The sequence below is a fragment of the Arachis stenosperma genome, chromosome 5 (assembly GCF_014773155.1).
Source record: "Arachis stenosperma cultivar V10309 chromosome 5, arast.V10309.gnm1.PFL2, whole genome shotgun sequence".
NCBI lineage: Eukaryota > Viridiplantae > Streptophyta > Magnoliopsida > Fabales > Fabaceae > Arachis > Arachis stenosperma.
In genome coordinates, this window is record NC_080381.1 from 89,666,997 (window position 1) to 89,689,405 (window position 22,409).

At 37.8% G+C, this 22,409-nt stretch overlaps 1 non-coding gene across 1 annotated transcript; it reads left to right on the plus strand.

The window, feature by feature from the left end:
• Positions 1 to 20,486: 20,486 nt before the first annotated feature.
• LOC130983785 (small nucleolar RNA R71) lies at positions 20,487 to 20,594 on the plus strand. The gene has a single exon (XR_009087761.1). It is a non-coding gene; the product is annotated as a small nucleolar RNA R71 (small nucleolar RNA).
• Positions 20,595 to 22,409: the final 1,815 nt, after the last annotated feature.

Sequence of the window (22,409 nt, forward strand, 5' to 3'; positions counted from 1 at the left end):
GAAGATTCTCAAGAACACCAAGAACAAAAGAAAGAACACCAAACTTAAATTTTTTAGAAAATCAAGATAAATTTTCAAAAATTATATTAAAATTAACAAGAGAACACCAAACTTAGAGTTTGACACAAGATTAAATCAAGAAAAATTAGTTTTGAAGAAGGATTTTAAAAAGAAGGTGCCCAGTTGCTAAGAACATAAACCCACGCTATAATCAACTGAGCTAAGAATGTAATGTATTTTAAAGATGTATTATTTTTATGGATAAAAGAATAATAATTTTTTTTTGAAAGTTTATGTTTTGAAAAGCACAAGGAAAACAAGGAAAGACACAAAACAAGAAAAACTTAAGATCAAACAAGAAAAATAAACAAGAACAACTTGAAGATCAATGAAGAACAAAGAACACAAGTTCGAAAATTTTTAAAGAAAATATCAAATATATAATTGACACCAAACTTAGAACAAGACACTAAACTCACGAAAAACTTAAAAATTGATAAAGAAAAATAATATTTTTGAAAAATTTTTAAAAATGGATAATAAAAGATGCAATTCTAGTAAAAAGAGAGGATAAATTCTTCCTAATCTAAGCAACAAAAAATGGATAATAAAAGATGCAATTCTAGTAAAAAGAGAGGATAAATTCTTCCTAATCTAAGCAACAAAATAAAACTTTAGTTGTTCAAACTCGAATAATCCCCGGCAACGGCGCCAAAAACTTGGTGCACGAAATTGTGTGGCCAATATTAATGGACTATTTAACACAGCTTCGCACAACTAACCAGCAAGTGCACTGGGTCGTCAGTAATACCTTAGTGAGTAAGGGTCGATCCCACGGAGATTATTGGTTTGAAGCAGCTATGTTTATTTTATTATTCTTAGTCAGGATATTAATTAAAATTATCAGTTGGAATTATAGATTGGAAAATAAAGAGAATAAAATCGTTACTTGTTATGCAGTAATGAGAAATATGTTGGAGTTTTGGAGATGCTTTGTCCTCTGAATTTCTGCAATGTAATATTCAACTCAATTGTTTGTAAAGCACGTCTACGGCAAGCTGTATGTAGGGTGTCACCATTGTCAGTGGCTACCTCCCATCCTCTCAGTGAAAACGGTCCAGGTGCTCTGTCACAGCACGGCTAATCCAGGTGCTCTGTCACAGCACGGCTAATCAGCTGTTTGTTCTCGATCATGTTGGAATAGGATCCATTGATCCTTTTGCGTTTGTCATCACGCCCAGCAATCGCGAGTTGAAGCGCGTCACAGCCATTCAATCCTTGAATCCTACTCGGAATACCACAGACAAGGTTTAGACCTTCCGGATTCTCAAGAGTGGCCGCCATCAATTCTAGCTTATACCGTGGAGATTCTGATTAAGGAATCTAAGAGAAGCTCATTCAGTCTGATGTAGAACGGAGGTGTTTGTCAGGCACACGTTCATGGATTGAGGGAGGTGATGAGTGTCACGGATCATCACCTCCTTCATAATTAAGCGCGAATAAACATCTTAGATCGGACCATACACACGTTTGAGTGAAATAGAAACAATTGCATTAATTCATCGAGACGCTGCAGAGCTCCTCACCCCCAACAATGGAGTTTAGAGACTCATGCCGTCAAAGTGTATATAATTCAGATCTGAAAATGTCATGAGGTACAAAATAATTCTCTAAAAGTTGTTTAAATAGTAAACTAGTAACCTAGGTTTGCAAAATATGAGTAAACTAAGATAATTGGTGCAGAAATCCCTTTCTGGGGCCCACTTGGTGTGTGCTGGGGCTGAGACTAAAGCTATCCACGAATTGAGGCTTTTCTTAGAGTTGAACTCCAAGTTATAACGTGTTTTGGGCGTTCAACTCCGGATCATGACGTGTTTCTGGCATTTAACTCCAGACAGCAGCATGTACTTGGTGTTCAACGCCAAGTTACGTCGCCTATCTTCGCGCAAAGTATGAACTATTATATATTGCTGGAAAGCGCTGGATGTCTACTTTCCAACGCCATTGAGAGCGCGCCAATTGGACCTCTGTAGCTCCAGAAAATCCATTTCGAGTGCAGGGAGGTCAGGATCCAACAGCATCAGCAGTCCTTTTTCAGCCTAACTCAGATTTTCGCTCAGCTCCCTCAATTTCAGCCAGAAAATACCTGAAATCACAGAAAAACACACAAACTCATAGTAAAGTCCAGAAATATGATTTTTGCCTAAAAACTAATAATATTCTACTAAAAACCAATTAAAACATACTAAAATCTACATGAAATTACCCCCAAAAAGCATATAAAATATCCGCTCATCAGGCACCCCTCTTCTTCGCGAGCTCCTCGATAGCGGCAAGGCATGGCGGCAAGGCTCGCGTCTCCTCTCTCCCTGGCTTGCGTCTTCTCTCTCCCTCCCGAGGTCTCTCTCCCTCTGGTTCTGATTCTCGATAGTGACGGCGGCTCCAAGATTCGCTGGCATCGTCTCCACTTCCCCCTCTTCTTATTTCCCCCATCTTCCTTTCCCCCTATTCCTTTCCCATCTTCTTCCCCCCTCGCGTTCTTTCCTTTTTTTAATTTTATAATTTTTTTGATTAGTGATAATTTAGCAATAAAAATAAAAATTTTATTAAAAATGACAATTTTAATACCAAATGAAACGTTAGGGATGATTTTAAATCTAAAATAACATTTGGGATGAATTTGATATTGATCCTAAAACTTAGGGATAAAAACAGTACTTATCCCTTTTTTTATGAGTTGACAATTAAATATAAAAGAAAAGCAAAGAGAAGAAAAAAAAAAGAAAACACGATGGCCAGAGACTAAGAGAGTAAAACAACAACGTCGTTCCTCAACATCATTATTATTATTATTATTATTATTATTATTATTATTATAATAATAATTATTATTATTATTATTATTATTATTTTCTCTAATTATAAATCTTCTTATAATAATTCTTTGATAAAATATTTTTTGGTCTCAGAGATTTTTTTTTCATTCTTTTGCCAAAAATAATATGTATTAGGAAAAAATATACAAATTAAATTTTAAAATAATAAGATATGAAAAAGGAAACCATTAAATTGAGATCTAGAATTTATTTTGATAGATTTAAAATCTTTGTATTATTTTTATTGAAAATTTTAAATGCTATTTAAAAATTTAAGATTTTTATCTCATTGTTCTTAAATTATACATTATACCATGTATTTTGATGAAGAGTTTTATTTTTTAAAAAAAAGGTGTGACATTATATAATTTTTTTGGATATAAAGAGTTTATGAAGTTGGAATGAGTAACAAAATTCGTTATATATGTCTTATAACATACAAACTTTCAGAATTTTTAGCACAATGTAATTGACAAACTTTTAGTTTCAAAACAAACTTCTATGGTACTTTTTATATTTTATTTGATTCCTTTATATAATTTTTCTTTGATTTTATCAATTTTTTATGATCATAATAATTCATCACAAATTTGTTTTATATGTAAAGAGAAAATTTGTTAATTATAAAGTATAGAAGACTCAACCAAAAAATTTAAAAAATGTGGGTTGTTTACAAAAGAAAAAAAATTATAGATTGTACTTTAATTATGTCGTGTATATAATTTGGGACGATTGAAAATTAGTTTTTTTTACCATTAATTTGTCATCCTATTGTAACACCCTACTACATAGAGCTTTATGCCTAGGACGTAAATCAGAGGTGGCGAGGCACTACGATCTCTAAAAGTAAACATGTATATATAATATAATTGAAGAAAATTGTAACTAGGAGCCTTGAAAGAGAAGTTAATAAAAAAAAGTAGAAATCGCATCACATACGCATAGATGGATAAGCAAGATCGAAAGGAAGGTTTAAAACATATACATATGGACCAGAATTCCAAAATACAGATAACAAGCTCCGAACTCGACTTGTAAAGCTAACGCCGGCCAGAGTATACATACATACATATATATAACCCAAAATACATCCCAAAAGACAATGCAAAAGCACCTATTCTCCAAGTAAACTTCTAAGAGGGACAACTTATAATATATACAAGGTTGATAGTTCTATCTACATATATATACATAAACAAAATCAATACTAATTCCCCAAATTAGTTCTTTGCTTCTGTGAGTCTCCAGGATGCTCAATGAGGTGCTTCTCGACCTGCATCTGAAACATAACAACACATCTGGTTCTCAGCATGCTAAAGGTGTCCACGTACGTAAGATATAAGGTCCTAGGAAAGGCAGAGGTAATCCTAAAACTCTGGCACTCAGATTTAAACTTAGTGTTATAAATTAAACCAAAAAAAAGGCAAACTATCTGAGGTACTTAGGTTCTAATTCAAAATATAACTTAACACCTTAATCTCACTTTTTTCCAACTCTCCAAAACTCTAGTGGAACAATCCTCATCACTCCTTCACCAGACAAAGGATCTCTCAATTGTATAGACCTACAATACAGACAAGGAAAAACACAGATAGAATGCAGTTACAGCAGGTAGAACATATAGCAAATAATCATAGATAATCAACTAGGAAAACCCAAGTAATGCACACTCAAACAAAATAGACAAACGCATATAATGTATGCCTACCCTACTGGTCATGAGCTCACGTGTCAGATACTTTGCCGGAACTTGACACACCCGGTAGCTAACCGAGATATCGTCTTTTTGACATGTATCCACACTCTTGGGATATAGTGCCCGTCACACTCTTGGGATATAGTTTTCGTCACACTCATGGGATATAGTGCCCGTCGCATTTCCCAGGATAAAGTGTTCCTACACTCTTGGAATATAGTGTCTGTCACACTCTTGGGATATAGTGTCCGTCATACTCATGGGATATAGTGCCCGACACAATTTCCAGGGTAAAGTACTCCCATACTCTTGGGATTAGCAGCTACCATGCTCTTGGGATATAGTGCCTGTCACACTCATAGGATATAGTGCCCGAGACACTTTACAGTAGAGAGAAAAATAATACAACACAGTGGAACAAAATATACACAATGAATATGCCTATCTTTAACAAACTCAATAATTCAATATTAGTCAATCATCATCAGTACAACTCTCATTCATTTCATATTCAGTATTTTCACGCTTCTCCAAATATAAATCATCACTTTATCATCATCCTTCACTACCAAGTTACTTCTCTCTTCAGGTTTACCCCTTTCCTTATGGTTAGGAACTAAAATCAGGACTTTAGAAGGTAACTATAGAGGTTTAGAAATTAGAAATAGGTTGAAAACACAAAAAATACACTTTTTCCAAAAATAAAAGTTCCACGTACGCATTGGTGTTATTTGCCCAAGATAGGGAAGCTATCCCGCATCGTGTGGTACTACCCGCATATGCGAGACTGTAAACTTCCCCATTTCGCATACGCATGCACATGCCCAGGTACACGAGATGTTTGAGAAGACCCCAGGGTCCGCGTCGCGTGTGCGTTCGCGTACGCAAGCCTAATCAGAGTTACAAAAAGCTGTTAAGTTCTACAAAATTCATTTATGCATGCCAAACTTTCAACGTGCATAACTTTTTTGGTAAAAATCATTTTTAGTCCGTTCTTCGAACGGCATAAACTTCACGGACCCAATTTTCATTTGAAATAAGTTTGACAAAAATTAAGGGTTCGGAAGCCAAGTTATAGCCCATCAAAGTTTGGTAATTAATTAATTTTTTACCAAAGGGCCCAAACCTCTATTTTTACCGCCTTCCTTTTAAAAACCAATAACTCACACTCTGAAACAACACTCCTTATGTGCAAAATGTAAACCTTGGGTAATTAGTAAATGATTAACTAATAAAATAATTATTATTTAAATAAATTAAAGACTTAAATTTCATAGTTTAAAGAAGTAGAAATAATTAAAATATGAATTTTGACACTAATTTTAAAAATTTTAGTCCAGAATTTGACCAACAGGCCAAACTGCTTGGACCGGGCCAAAATCAAGCCAATGGCCCAACATATAAGAAGCCCAATTCAGCCTCCTTTCCCTTCATTTCGCTTAAATCACGTTGAGGAGCAACGAACAACCTCAAACCATAACTCCTATTTCAACTCAAATTTCGATTCCACATAACTTTCAATCTGGAGCTTCGATTGATGAGTCGTTAGTGACCACGCGTTCGTCACAGAATCCTCTATAAGACCCACTAAACAATTTGGTAAGAAACTTGAGTTTTCTCACCCAGATCTTCTCATCTCAGTTTAAAAAATTTGGGATTTTGGGTATTGAAGAATTGAATAATTTTGATGATTTAGGTGAACTATGGCAACAGAAAATTATCCGATTTTGCCTAATTTCTCGTGGGTAATGGTAAGAAACTCTAAACCCTTGTGAATCCTTTAATTATATGAGACCAGGTAGTGAAATTAGTGGTTGTGTAGGTAATTGTGTGAAATTAGGTTGTATAAATATGAATTGGAATAATAACGATGATGTTGGAGGCTTGAGCTCGGATATTCAGTGCTGGAAACTCACTTGGTGAAGGTTTGGAGCTTGTGTATCGAGAGCTTGTGGTGCCTTGTGGCTTAGGGAGAAATCGGCCATGGTATGGTTTTGGTTTCTCATAACTAAAATATAACGTGTCATGAAAACTTTGGTTAGTTAACCATAAGACAAGAAAGAATTATTAATGATGTTGATGATTGAGATTGGTTGATATGTGTGAGGGTTAGTAACTTTGAGGTTGTAGTTGATGCCTGATGAGCGGATATTTTATACGCTTTTTGGGGGTAATTTCATATAGATTTTAGCATGTTTTTATTAGTTTTTAATAGAATTTTATTAGTTTTTAAGCAAAAATCATATTTCTGGACTTTACTATGAGTTTGTGTATTTTTCTGTGATTTCAGGTATTTTTTGGCTGAAATTGAGGAAGCTGAGCAAAAATCTGATTTAGGCTGAAAAAGAACTGCTGATGCTGTTGAATTCTGACATCCCTGCACTCGGAATAGATTTTTTGGAGCTACAGGAGTCCAATTGGCACGCTCTCAATTAGGACGTATTTGGGATCTCATGACAACTTTTAGATATGAATTTTTAGATCTGAATTTTTAAACAACTTTTAGAGACTTATTTGGGATCTCATGACATTTTTATACTCTTTGATGGCATGAGTCTCTAAACTCCATTGTTGGGGGTGAGGAGCTCTGCAGCATCTCGATGAATTAATGCAATTATTTATGTTTTTCCATTCAAACATGCGTGTTCCTATCTAAGATGTTCATTCGCGCTTAAGTATGGAGAAGGTGATGATCCGTGACACTCATCACCTTCCTCAATACATGAACGTGTGTATGACAACCACCTCCGTTCTACATCAAATTGAATGAGTATCTCTTAGATTCCTTAACCAGAATCTTCGTGGTATAAGCTAGAATTGATGGCGGCATTCATGAGAATCCGGAAAGTCTAAACCTTGTCTGTGGTATTCCGAGTAGGATTCTGGGATTGGATGACTGTGATGAGCTTCAAACTCGCAAGTGTTGGGCGTGATGACAAACGCAAAAGAATCAATGGATTCTATTCCGACATGATCGAGAACCAATAGCTGATTAGCCATGCTGTGACAGAGCATTTGGACCATTTTCACTGAGAGGATGGGAAGTAGCCATTGACAACGGTGACACCCTACATAGAGCTTGTCATGGAAGGAACTTTGCACTTTTGCATTGAGTTGAATATTACATTACAGGAATTCAGAAGACAAAGCATCTCTAAAACCCCAATATATTCTCCATTACTGCACAACAAGTAATTATTTCATGCTCTTTTATTTTTTCTAATAATTCAAACTAATAATTATAATTGATATCCTGACTAAGAATAATAAAATAAACATACCTTGCTTCAAACCAATCATCTCCGTGGGATCGACCCTTACTCACGTAAGGTATTACTTGGACGACCCAGTGCACTTGCTGGTTAGTGGTACGAAGTCATAAGAAATCTTGATTTTGATATTGGGATTACAATTTTGTGCACCAAGTTTTTTGCGCCGTTGCCGGGGATTCTTCGAGTTTGAATAACTAAAGGTTTATTTTGTTGCTTAGATTAGGAATAATTTATTTTTGTTGCTATAGAGTCATTAAATTCTGAGTCCTTTATTCCTGTTTCAAAAATTTTTCAAAAATAATTATTTTTCTTTATCAAATTTTAATTTTTTTTCGTAAGTTTAGTGTCTTGTTCTAAGTTTGGTGTCAATTGCATATCTTGTATTTTTCTTTATATTTTTTAATTAGATTTCTTTGTTTTTCCTTGATCTTCAAATTGTTCTTGTCAATTTTTCTTGTTTGATCTTTGGTTTGTCTTGTTCTGTGTCTTTTCTTGTTTTTCTTGTGCTTTTTCAAAACATTAGTTTTCAAAAATTTATTTTTATCTATAAAAATAATACATCTTTAAAACACGTTATATTTACTGCCCAATTGGCTAGAGCGTTGGTTTATGTTCTTGATGATTGGGCACCGGTTCTATTAAAAATATTTTTCAAAAATAATTTTTCTTGATTTAATCTTGTGCCAAACTTTAAGTTTGCTGTTTTCTTGTTAATTTTGATATAATTTTCGAAAATTATTTTGATTTGCTAAAAATTTTAAGTTTGGTGTTCTTTCTTTTGTTCTTGGTGTTCTTGTGAATTTTCAAAGTGTTCTTGAGTCTTCTTTATGTTTTGATCTTAAAATTTTTAAGTTTGGTGTTCCTTGGTATTTTCCCTCCAAAATTTTCTAAAACAAGGAGCATTAGATCTAAAAATTTTAAGTCTTGTGTCTTTTATGTGTTTTTCTCTTTCATCATAAAATTTAAAATTCAAAAAAATATCTTTTCTAACTATTTTTAAGCTACTTTTTCGAAATTTTTTTATAAAAATTCATATTTCAATCTCAAATTTTTTCAAATCTTACCCTCCTAAGTTTAAAAAAAAATATTTTTTATATTTTATTATCTTTTTCAAAAATATCCTAACCACTTTCTCTCTCTCCTCAATTTTTTCGAAAATCTTCACAAAACATTTTCAAATTTTTTTTTATTTTATTTTTATTTCGTTTTTATTTTATCTTATTTTATTTTATTATTTCAAAAATAAATTTTTATGTATAATAAAATAAATAATATCAACATCCATATCATCTCCCTTGCTCCATCATGGAACTAAGTGGAAATGAACAGTCCAGAAGGACTCTGGGGTCATATGCTAACCCCGCTACTGCTTCATATGGGGGTAGTATCTGTATACCCTCCATCGGAGTCAGTAGCTTTGAGTTGAATCCTCAGCTCATTATCATGGTGCAGCAAAGTTGCCAGTATTTCGGTCTTCCACAGGAAGAACCTACAGAGTTTCTGGCACAATTTTTACAAATTGCTGACACAGTACATGATAAGGAAGTAGATCAGGATGTCTACAGATTATTACTGTTTCCATTCGTTGTAAAAGGTCAAGTTAAGAGGTGGTTAAATAACCATCCTAAGGACAGCATAAAGACATGGAAACAGCTGTCAGAAAAATTCCTGAATCACTATTTTCCTCCAAAACGGATGACACAGCTAAGGCTGAGCATCCTAGGCTTCAAACAAGGAGATAATGAATCTCTTTATGATGCTTGGGAGAGATACAGAGAGATGCTAAGAAAATGTCCCTCTGAAATGTTTTCAGAGTGGGTGCAGTTAGACATCTTCTATTATGGGCTTACAGAGAGAGCTCAGATTTCTCTAGACCACTCAGTTGGTGGATCTATACATATGAGAAAAACAATTGAAGAAGCTCAAGAGCTTATTGATACAGTTGCCAGAAATCAGCATCTGTACCTAAGTAGTGAATCTTCCATGAAAGAAGAAGTTAAAACAGTGACTGCCTGAACTCAGTCCTGCAGAACAAGCTATAGAATTCAATCTGCAATTAGACTTTCTAACAAAACAGTTAGCCAAATTCAAGGAGAGATTACAAGAAACAAGAATGGCTAATATGAATATGAAAGTACAGTTGAAGCAAACAGAACAGCAACTATCAAAACAAATAACAGAAGAGTGCCAAGCAGTTCAATTAAGAAGTGGGAAAACATTAAAAACATCACTTCAAGATAGCAGGAAGCCAAGAAATGAGCAAACTATCCAAAATCCCTCTGAGGACATTAAGAGCCCAGAGAGGAATAATTCTGGCGTTCAAACGCCAGAAAATGGGTGGGAAGCTAGCGCTGAACGCCAAACCATGTTCAGTCCTGGCGTTCAACGCCAGAAACAAGCAAGGAATTGGCGTTGAACCCCAAAGAAAGCATAGTTCTGGCGTTCAGACACCAGAAACAGGTGAGGAGTTGGCGTCTAACGCCACTCCAACTTCCACCCCTGGCATTAAAATGCCAGTGGGGGATCAGACACATATAAGTGCTGATAATAACCCTTCTAAAAAGGCTTCTCAACCTACATCTGTAGGCAATAAACCTGCAGCAACTAAGGTTGAGGAATACAAAGCCAAAATGCCTTATCCTCAGAAACTCCGCCAAGCGAAATAGGATAAGCAATTTGACCGCTTTGCAGACTATCTCAGGACTCTTGAAATAAAGATTCCGTTTGCAGAGGCACTTGAGCAAATATCCTCTTATGCTAAGTTCATGAAAGAGATCTTAAGTCATAAAAAGGATTGGAGGGAAACTGAAAAAGTTTACCTCACTGAAGAATGCAGTGCAGTCATTCTGAAAAGCTTACCTGAGAAGCTTAAAGATCCCGGAAGCTTTATGATACCATGCACATTAGAGGGTACTTGTACCAAGCAAGCTCTATGTGATCTTGGGGCAAGTATCAACCTAATACCTGCATCTATTATCACAAAGCTTGGTTTGACTAAAGAAGTCAAACCAACCCGGATATGTCTCCAACTTGCTGATGGCTCCATTAAATACCCATCAAGTGTGATTGAAGACATGATTGTCAAGGTTGGGCCATTTGCCCTTCCTACTGACTTTGTGGTGCTGGAAATGGAGGAGCACAAGAGTGCAACTCTCATTCTAGGAAGACCTTTCCTAGCAACTGTCTGAACCCTTATTGATGTCCAAAAAGGGGAAGTAACCCTGAGAGTCAATGAGGAGGAGTTCAAGTTGAATGTTGTCAAAGCTATGCAGCATCCAGACACCCCAAATGACTGCATGAGTGTTGATATTATTGACTCTCTGGTAAAAGAGGTCAATATGACTGAGAGTCTCGAATCAGAGCTAGAGGATATCTTTAAAGATGTTCAGCCTGATCTGGAGGAATCAGAGAGAATGATAGAACCTTTGAAAACCCCTCAAGAAGAGCAGAAACCTCCTAAACCCGAGCTCAAACCATTACCACCATCCCTGAAATATGCATTTCTGGGAGAAGGTGATGCCTTTCCTGTAATCATCAGCTCTACCTTAGAGCCACAGGAAGAGGAAGCACTAATTCAAGTGCTAAGGACACACAAGACATCCCTTGGGTGGTCCATCAGTGATCTTAAGGGCATTAGCCCAGCTAGATGCATGCACAAGATTCTATTGGAAGGTAACGCCAAGCCAGTGGTTCAACCACAAAGGTAGCTGAATCCAGCCATGAAGGAAGTGGTGCAGAAAGAGGTCACTAAATTACTAGAGGCTGGGATCATTTATCCTATTTTTGATAGCCCCTGGGTGAGCCTTGTCCAAGTCGTCCCTAAGAAGGGTGGCATGACAGTGGTTCATAATGAAAAAAATGAACTGGCTCCTACAAGAACAGTTACTGGGTGGCGTATGTGTATTGATTATAGAAGGCTCAATATAGCTACCAAAAAGGATCTTTGACGGCATGAGTCTCTAAACTCCATTGTTGGGGGTGAGGAGCTCTATAGCGTCTCGATGAATTAATGCAATTATTTATATTTTTCCATTCAAACATGCGTGTTCCTATCTAAGATGTTCATTTGCGCTTAACTATGGAGAAGGTGATGATCCGTGACACTCATCACCTTCCTCAATCCATGAACGTGTGTCTGACAACCACCTCCATTCTACATCAGATTGAATGCGTATCTCTTAGATTCCTTAACCAGAATCTTCGTGGTATAAGCTAGAATTGATGGCGACATTCATGAAAATCCGAAAAGTCTAAACCTTGTCTGTGGTATTCCGAGTAGGATTCTGGGATTGGATGACTGTGACGAGCTTCAAACTTGCGAGTGTTGGGCGTGATGGCAAATGCAAAAGAATCAATGGATTCTATTCCGACATGATCGAGAACCAACAACTGATTAGCCATGCTGTGACAGAGCATTTGGACCATTTTCACTGAGAGGATGGGAAGTAGCCATTGACAACGGTGACACCCTACATAGAGCTTGTCATGGAAGGAACTTTGCACTTTTGCATTGAGTTGAATATTACATTACAGGAATTCAGAAGACAAAGCATCTCCAAAACCCCAACATATTCTCCACTACTGCACAACAAGTAATTATTTCACGCTCTTTTATTTTTTCTAATAATTCAAACTGATAATTATAATTGATATCCTGACTAAGAATAATAAAATAAACATAGCTTGCTTCAAACCAATAATCTCCGTGGTATCGACCCTTACTCACGTAAGGTATTACTTGGACGACCCAATGCACTTGCTGCTTAGTGGTACGAAGTCATAAGAAATCTTGATTTTGATATTGGGATTACAATTTCGTGCACCAATGCCATTATGATTGTGATGTTTAATTTTGTATATGAGGTGGGTAAATGATGATAAGATTATGCCATGATGAATGATGATTATGTTGAATATTGTGAACTTGTTAATGTGAGTGGTTTGGTGGAATATTGAATTTGTTATGAGCTTCGGATAATAAGTGAAGAGGATGATGATGATTGTGAGTTGTGATGTTGATGACTATGTATGCATGTATATGAATTATGTTGTTTTATTTCTGAATTGTGTGGGTTGGAATTGATGAAAATTGAGTCTTGGAATGTTATGGGGGAGTTAGAATAGTTATGGAATTGTTTGGAATACCTTTGAGTTGTTTTAAAGAGGTAAATATTGGTTTGGAAGTGAGACTTTGAAAAGAATGAGGTTTGGTGTTTTTGTTAAAAAGTGAACTTTTGACCAACTTCGGCGGATCATAACTTGAGTCTCAAATTTTGGATTTGAATAAAATTTATTTCAAACTAAATATAATTTCAGGAGCTTCAAAATGGTTTAAAGATTGTGAAAATCAAAGTTTTGTAGAGGAAGTTATGAACGTCGAAAGTTAGGTGTATAAAAATATTTTTTTTTATAATTTAGCAACTTTTGAGAAAAAAAGGCGGGAAGCATATGCGGACATACGCATGCATACGTGGCCATTTGCCTCTATCTGGGGGCACTCGTGTATGCAGAGAAGGGTCGTGTATGCGGGATGGGAAAAGTGACACCCCTGCGTATGCGCAATATGGCATGCGTATGCGGACCCTGTTTTCAGCAAAACTGTATTTTTATGATTTTAACATGATTTTAAACCTTTACATTACTTCTTTTGACCCTAAATATTAGTTTTAAGTTTAGTGAAGAGGTTAAGCTAAGAAAAAGGGGATAACTTAGAGGTGAAGAAAGCTTGAGACATAATGAATTATGAATGAGAAGTGCAGAAATGTGATATGTATATGACGAATTTGAAAATAAAATTATTTTGGACTTTGACCTGGTAAGGATCGTGGTGGTTTACTGCTTGTCCAATGTCGAAATGTCTGTTAAGATTGTAGTGGTTTACCGCTCACAGAAGGTGGGGATCGTGGTTGTTTACTGCCCATGTGTGTATTATTTTCCCAATTGCAGATTTTGTGAGGTTCGTGGTGGTGTACTGCTAGCAATGGTGGGGTTTGTGGTAGTGTACCACTCACCAGGTGGGGTTCGTGGTGGTGTACCCCGCATCGGTTTTCAAGAGAACGATATTCGGGTTAGCTACCGGATATGTCGGGTTTTGGCAAAGTAACCGTCACATGAGCTCACGGCCAGTAGGAAAGGCATGCATCATATGCATTTATGTGCCCTGTTTGGTTTTGCATTATTGGGTTTGCGTAATTGATATTCATGCTTAACTATTATATGGCCTGTTTGCTGTATCTGTATCCTATTTGTGTTAGCTTTGTCTGTATTGCTTGTCTGTGCACCGGAGCTTTGGAGGATTGGAGGAAGGCGGGTGGTGCACGAAATTGTGATCATCAATAGCGCCATCAACATGGTACGCACAATTGCAATCTCAACTCTTTATCACAACTTCGCACAACTAACCAGCAAGTGTACTGGGTCGTCCAAGTAATAAACCTTACGCGAGTAAGGGTCGATCCCACAGAGATTGTTGGTATGAAGCAAGCTATGGTCACCTTGTAAATCTCAGTCAGGTAGACTCAAATGGGTATAGATGGTGAATAAAACATAAAGATAAAGATAGAGATACTTATGTAATTCATTGGTGAGAATTTCAGATAAGCGAATGGAGATGCTTTGTCCCTTCCGTCTCTCTGCTTTCCTACTGTCTTCATCCAATCCTTCTTACTCCTTTCCATGGCAAGCATTATGCAAGGGTTTCACCGTTGTCAGTGGCTACCTCCCATCCTCTCAGTGGAAATGTTCAACACACCCTGTCACGGCACGGCTATCCAGCTGTCGGTTCTCGATCATGTCGGAATAGAATCCAGTGATTCTTTTGCGTCTGTCACTAACGCCCCACAATCACGAGTTTGAAGCTCGTCACAGTCATTCAATCATTGAATCCTACTCAGAATACCATAGACAAGGTTTAGACCTTCCAGATTCTCTTGAATGCCGCCATCAGTTCTAGCCTATACCACGAAGACTCTGATCTCACGGAATGGCTGGCTCGGTTGTCAGGCGAGCGCTCGGTTGTCAGGCGATCAACCATGCGTCGTGTATCAGGAATCCAAGAGATATTCACCCAATCTAAGGTAGAACGGAGGTGGTTGTCAGTCACACGTTCATAGGTGAGAATGATGATGAGTGTCACGGATCATCACATTCATCAAGTTGAAGAACAAGTGATATCTTGGAACAAGAACAAGCTGAATTGAATAGAAGAACAATAGTAATTGCATTAATACTCGAGGTACAGCAGAGCTCCACACCTTAATCTATGGTGTGTAGAAACTCCACCGTTGAAAATACATAAGAACAAGGTCTAGGCATGGCCATGAGGCCAGCCCCATGATCTAAGATAGCATAAGACTAAAGATAGCTACCAAGATTCCAAGACTTCAAATACAATAGCAAAAGGTCCTATTTATAGGGAACTAGTAGCTTAAGAATTACAAAGATGAGTAAATGACATAAAAATCCACTTCCGGGCCCACTTGGTGTGTGCTTGGGCTGAGCAATGAAGTATTTTCGTGTAGAGACTCTTCTTGGAGTTAAACGCCAGCTTTTGTGCCAGTTTGGGCGTTTAACTCCCACTTTGGTGCCAGTTCCGGCATTTAACGCTGGAAATTCTGAAGGTGACTTTGAACGCCGGTTTGGGCTATCAAATCTTGGGCAAAGTATAGACTATCACATATTGCTAGAAAGCCCAGGATGTCTACTTTCCAACGCCATTGAAAGCGCGCCAATTGGACTTTTGTAGCTTCAGAAAATCCACTTCGAGTGCAGGGAGGTCAGAATCCAACAGCATCTGCAGTCCTTTTCAGTCTCTGAATCAGATTTTTGCTCAAGTCCCTCAATTTCAGCCAGAAAATACCTGAAATCACAGAAAAACACACAAACTCATAGTAAAGTCCAGAAAAGTGAATTTTAACTAAAAACTAATAAAAATATACTAAAAATTAACTAAAATATACTAGAAACATACTAAAAAGAATGCCAAAAAGCGTACAAATTATCTGCTCATCACAACACCAAACTTAAATTGTTGCTTGTCCCCAAGCAACTGAAAATCAAATAAGATAAAAAGAAGAGAATATGTAATGAACTCCAAAAACATCTATGAAGATCAGTATTAATTAGATGAGCGGGGCTTTTAGCTTTTTGCCTCTGAACAGTTTTGGCATCTCGCTTTATCTTTTGAAATTCAGAATGATTGGCTTCTTTAGGAACTCAGAATCCAGATAGTGTTATTGATTCTCCTAGTTAAGTATGATGATTCTTGAACACAGCTACTTTATGAGTCTTGGCCGTGGCCCAAAGCACTCTGTCTTCCAGTATTACCACCGGATACATACATGCCACAGACACATAATTGGGTGAACCTTTTCAGATTGTGACTCAGCTTTGCTAGAGTCCCCAATTAGAGGTGTCCAGGGTTCTTAAGCACACTCTTTTTGCCTTGGATCACAACTTTATTTCTTTCTTTTTCTTTCTTTTTCTCTTTCTCCTTTTTTTCTCATTTTTTTTTTCGCTTCTTCTTTTCTTTTTTTTTTGTATTCACTGCTTTTTCTTGCTTTAAGAATCATTTTTATGATTTTTCAGATCCTCAGTAACATGTCTCTTTTTTCATCATTCTTTCAAGAGCCAACAACTTTAACATTCATGAACCACAAATTCAAAAGACATATGCACTGTTTAAGCATACATTCAGAAAACAAAAGTATTGCCACCACATCAAACTAATTAATCTGTTATAAAATCTGAAATTCATGCAATTCTTCTCTTTTTCAATTAAGAACCTATTTTTTATTTTAAGAAAGGTGATGGATTCATAGGACATTCATAACTTTAAGGCATAGACACTAAGACACTAATGATCATAAGACACAAACATAGATAACCATAGAGCACAATTTTCGAAAAACAGAAAAATAAAGAACAAGGAGATTAAAGAACGGGTCCACCTTAGTGATGGCGGCTTGTTCTTCCTCTTGAAGGTCTTATGGAGTGCTTGAGCTCCTCAATGTCTCTTCCTTGCCTTTGTTGCTCCTCTCTCATGATTCTTTGATCTTCTCTAATTTCATGGAGGAGGATGGAATGTTCTTGGTGCTCCACCCTTAGTTGTCCCATGTTGGAACTCAGTTCTCCTAAGGAGGTGTTCAGTTGCTCCCAATAGTTTTGTGGAGGAAAGTGCATCCCTTGAGGTATCTCAGGGATTTCCTGATGAGAGGGGTCTCTTGTTTGCTCCATCCTTTTCTTAGTGATGGGCTTGTCCTCATCAATGAGGATGTCTCCTTCTATGTCAACTCCTACTGAATAACAGAGGTGACAAATGAGATGAGGAAAGGCTAACCGTGCCAAGGTAGAGGACTTATCCGCCACCTTATAGAGTTCTTGGGCTATAACCTCATGAATTTCTACTTTTTCTCTAATCATGATACTATGGATCATGATGGCCCGGTCTATAGTAACTTCGGACCGGTTGCTAGTGGGAATGATTGAGCGTTGGATGAACTCCAACCATCCCCTAGCCACGGGCTTGAGGTCATGCCTTCTCAATTGAACCGGCTTCCCTCTTGAATCTCTCTTCCATTGGGCGCCCTCTTCACAAATGACTGTGAGGACTTGGTCCAACCTTTGATCAAAGTTGACCCTTCTAGTGTAAGGGTGTTCATCTCTTTGCATCATGGGCAAGTTGAATGCCAACCTTACATTTTCCTGACTAAAATCTAAGTATTTCCCGCGAACCATAGTAAGCCAATTCTTTGGGTCCGGGTTCACACTTTGATCATGGTTCTTGGTGATCCATGCATTGGCATAGAACTCTTGAACCATCAAGATTCCGACTTGTTGAATGGGGTTGGTAAGAACTTCCCAACCTCTTCTTCGAATCTCATGTCGGATCTCCGGATATTCACTCTTTTTGAGTTTGAAAGGGACCTCGGGGATCACCTTCTTCAAGGCCACAACTTCATAGAAGTGGTCTTGATGCACCCTTGAGATGAATCTCTCCATCTCCCATGACTCGGAGGTGGAAGCTTTTGCCTTCCCTTTCCTCTTTCTAGAGGTTTCTCCGGCCTTGAATGCCATAAATGGTTATGGAAAAACAAAAAGCAATGCTTTTACCAGCCAAACTTAAGAGGTTTGCTCGTCCTCGAGCAAAAGAAGGAAGAAGAGAGTAGAAGAAGAAGAAATAGAGGAGATGGAGATGGCTTTGTGGTTCGGCCAAAGGGGAAGAAGTGGTGTTTAGGTTGTGTGAAAATGAGGGAGTGAAGATGGATATATATAGGGTGAAGAGAGGGGTAGGGTTTGGTTATGGGAGGGTGTGTTTGGGAGGGAAAGTGGTTTAAATTTGAATGGTGAGGTAGGTGAGGTTTTATGAATGGTGGATGTGAGTGGTGAAGAGAAAGATGGGATTTGATAGGTGAAGGGTTTTTGGGGAAGAGTGGTAGAGGTGATTGGTGAATGGGTGAAGAAGAAGAGAGAGGGTGGTGGGGGTTGGTGGGGATCCTGTGGGGTCCACAGATCCTGAGGTGTCAAGGAAAAGTCATCCCTGCACCAAATGGCATGCAAAAATGCATTCTGAGCCAATTCTGGCGTTAAACGCCGGGCTGGTGCCCATTTCTGGCGTTTAACGCCAAGTGCTTGCCCTTTTCTGGCGTTTAACGCCAGAGAGGGGCACCAGACTGGCGTTAAACGCCCAGAATGGTGCCAGACTGGGCATTAAACGCCCATCTGTTAGCCTTACTGGCGTTTAAACGCCAGTAAGTTCTCCTCCAGGGTGTGCTATTTTTCTTTCTATTTTTCATTCTGTTTTTGCTTTTTCAATTGATTTTGTGACTTCTCATGATCATCAACCTACAGAAAACATAAAATAGCAAAAGAAAATAGATAAAATATAACATTGGGTTACCTCCCAACAAGCGCTTCTTTAATGTCAGTAGCTTGACAGAAGGCTCTCATGGAGCCTCACAGATACTCAGAGCAATGTTGGAACCTCCCAACACCAAACTTAGAGTTTGAATGTGGGGGTTCAACACCAAACTTAGAATTTGGTTGTGGCCTCCCAACACCAAACTTAGAGTTTGACTGTGAGGGCTCTGTTTGACTCTGTTTTGAGAGAAGCTCTTCATGCTTCCTCTTCATGGTGACAGAGGGATATCTTTGAGCTTTAAACACAAAGGATTCTTCATTCACTTGAATGATCAATTCACCTCTGTCCACATCAATCACAGCCTTTGCTGTGGCTAGGAAGGGTCTGCCAAGGATGATAGATTCATCCATGCACTTCCCAGTCTCTAGGACTATGAAATCAGCAGGGATGTAATGGTCTTCAATCTTCACCAAAACATCCTCTACAAGTCCATAAGCTTGTTTTCTTGAGTTGTCTGCCATCTCTAGTGAGATTCTTGCAGCTTGTACCTCAAAGATCCCTAGCTTCTCCATTACAAAGAGAGGTATGAGGTTTACACTTGACCCTAAGTCACACAGAGCCTTCTTGAAGGTCATGGTGCCTATGGTACAAGGTATTGAAAATTTCCCAGGATCTTGTCTCTTTTGAGGTAATTTCTGCCTAGACAAGTCATCCATTTCTTTGGTGAGCAAAGGAGGTTCATCCTCCCAAGTCTCATTACCAAATAACTTGTCATTTAGCTTCATGATTGCTCCAAGATATTTAGCAACTTTCTCTTCAGTGACATACTCATCCTCTTCAGAGGAAGAATACTCATCAGAGCTCATGAATGGCAGAAGTAAGTCCAATGGAATCTCTATGGTCTCATTTTGAGCCTCTGATTCCCATGGTTCCTCATTAGGGAACTCATTGGAGGCCAGTAGACGTCCATTGAGGTCTTCCTCAGTGGCGTTCACCACCTCTCCTTCCTCTCCAAATTCGGCCATGTTGATGGCCTTGCACTCTCCTTTTGGATTTTCTTCTGTATTGCTTGGAAGAGTACTAGGAGGGAGTTCAGTAATTTTCTTGCTCAGCTGTCCCACTTGTGCCTCCAAATTTCTAATGGAGGACCTTGTTTCAGTCATGAAACTTTGAGTGGTTTTGATCAGATCAGAGACCATGGTTGCTAAGTCAGAGTGGTTCTGCTTAGAACTCTCTGTCTGTTGCTGAGAAGATGATGGAAAAGGCTTGCCATTGCTAAACCTGTTTCTTCCACCATTATTGTTGTTGAAACCTTGTTGAGGTCTCTGTTGATCCTTCCATGAAAGATTTGGATGATTTCTCCATGAAGAATTATAGGTGTTTCCATAGGGTTCTCCTAGGTAATTCACCTCTTCCATTGAAGGGTTCTTTGGATCATAAGCTTCTTCTTCAGATGAAGCGTCCTTAGTACTGCTTGGTGCATTTTGCATTCCAGACAGACTTTGAGAAATCAAATTGACTTGCTGAGTCAGTATTTTATTCTGAGCCAGTGTGGCATTCAGAGTATCAATCTCAAGAACTCCTTTCTTCTGATTTGTCCCACTGTTCACAGGATTCCTTTCAGAAGTGTACATGAATTGGTTATTTGCAACCATTTCAATTAGTTCTTGAGCTTCTGCAGGCGTCTTCTTCAGATGAAGAGATCCTCCAGCAGAACTATCCAATGACATCTTGGATAGTTCAGAGAGACCATCATAGAAAATACCTATGATGCTCCATTCAGAAAGCATGTCAGAAGGACATTTTCTGATCAATTGTTTGTATCTTTCCCAAGCTTCATAGAGGGATTCTCCTTCCTTCTGTCTGAAGGTTTGGACTTCCACTCTAAGCTTACTCAATTTTTGAGGTGGAAAGAACTTTGCCAAGAAGGCATTGACTAGCTTTTCCCAAGAGTTCAGGCTTTCTTTAGGTTGTGAGTCCAACCATATCCTAGCTCTGTCTCTTACAGCAAAAGGGAATAGCATAAGTCTGTAGACCTCAGGGTCAACCCCATTAGTCTTGACAGTGTCACAGATTTGCAAGAATTCAGCTAAAAACTGATGAGGATCTTCCAATGGAAGTCCATGGAACTTGCAATTCTGTTGCATTAGAGAAACTAATTGAGGCTTAAGCTCAAAGTTGTTTGCTCCAATGGCAGGGATAGAGATGCTTCTCCCATAGAAGTCGGGAGTAGGTGCAGTAAAGTCACCCAGCACCTTCCTTGCATTGTTGGCATTGTTGTTGTTTTCGGCTGCCATGTCTTCTTCTTTGAAGATTTCCGTTAGGTCCTCTACAGAGAGTTGTGCCTTAGCTTCTCTTAGCTTTCACTTTAAGGTCCTTTCAGGTTCAGGGTCAGCCTCAACAAGAATGCCTTTGTCTTTGCTCCTGCTCATATGAAAGAGAAGAGAACAAGAAAATATGGAATCCTCTATGTCACAGTATAGAGATTCCTTGAGGTGTCAGAGGAACAGAAAAATAGAAGGAAGAAGTATAGAATTCGAACTTATCAATAGAGATGGAGTTCGAATTGTTCATTGAGGAACAGTGTTAGTCCATAAATAGAAGGATGTGAGAAGAGGGGAAGAAATTTTCGAAAACAAAGTAAAAGATTTTAAAAACCTTTTGAAAAATTTTCGAAATTAAAGTTGAAAAAGAAATAAAGTGATTTTGAAAAAGATTTTGAAATTAGAAATCAAAAAGATATGATTGAAAACTATTTTGAAAAAGATGTGATCAAAAAGATATGATTGAAAAGTTATGGTTTTAAAAAGATATGATTGAGAAGATATGATTGGAAAAACAATTTAAAAAGATTTGATTTTAAAAATTAATGACTTGACTGACAAGAAAAGATATGATTCAGACATTAAACCTTTCTCAACAGAAAAGGCAGCATACTTGAAATGTTGAATCAAATCATTAATTGATAGTAAGTATTTTTGAAAATGGAAAGAAATTGATTTTGAAAAAGATTTGATTGAAAAGATTTGATTTGAAAAAGATTTGATTTTGAAGAAATTTTGAAAACTTGAAAAAAATTTGAATTAAAAACAGAATCTTCCCTCTTGTGCCATCCTGGCATTAAACGCCCAGAATGGTGCACATTCTGGCGTTTAACGCCCAAAGCACTACCCTTTTGGGCGTTAAACGCCCAGCCAGGCACCCTGGCTGGCATTTAAACGCCAGTCTTCCTTCTTCACTGGGCGTTTTGAACGCCCAGCTTTTTCTGTATAATTCCTCTGCTGCATGTACTGAATCTTCAGTCCTCTGTATTATTGACTTGAAAATAGAACCAAGATCAAATAAACAATGCATGCAAGACACCAAACTTAACATGAGACACTAGACTCAACAAGAAACATAAAATATTTTTGGTTTTTATGATTTTGTAATTTATTTTGGATTTTTCGAAAATTAAGTGGAAAAAGAAAATAAAGGCTTCAGAGTTCTTAATGAGAATTCCAGGAATCATTGCAATGCTAGTCTAAGACTCCAGTCCAGGAATTAGACATGGCTTCACAGCCAGCCAAGCTTTCAAAGAAAGCTCCGGTCCAAAACACTAGACATGGCCAATGGCCAGCCAAGCCTCAGCAGACCATTGCTTCAACAGCAAGATTGATAGAAATCAACAAGCTCTTGTGATGATAAGTTGAAACCTCGGTCCAATA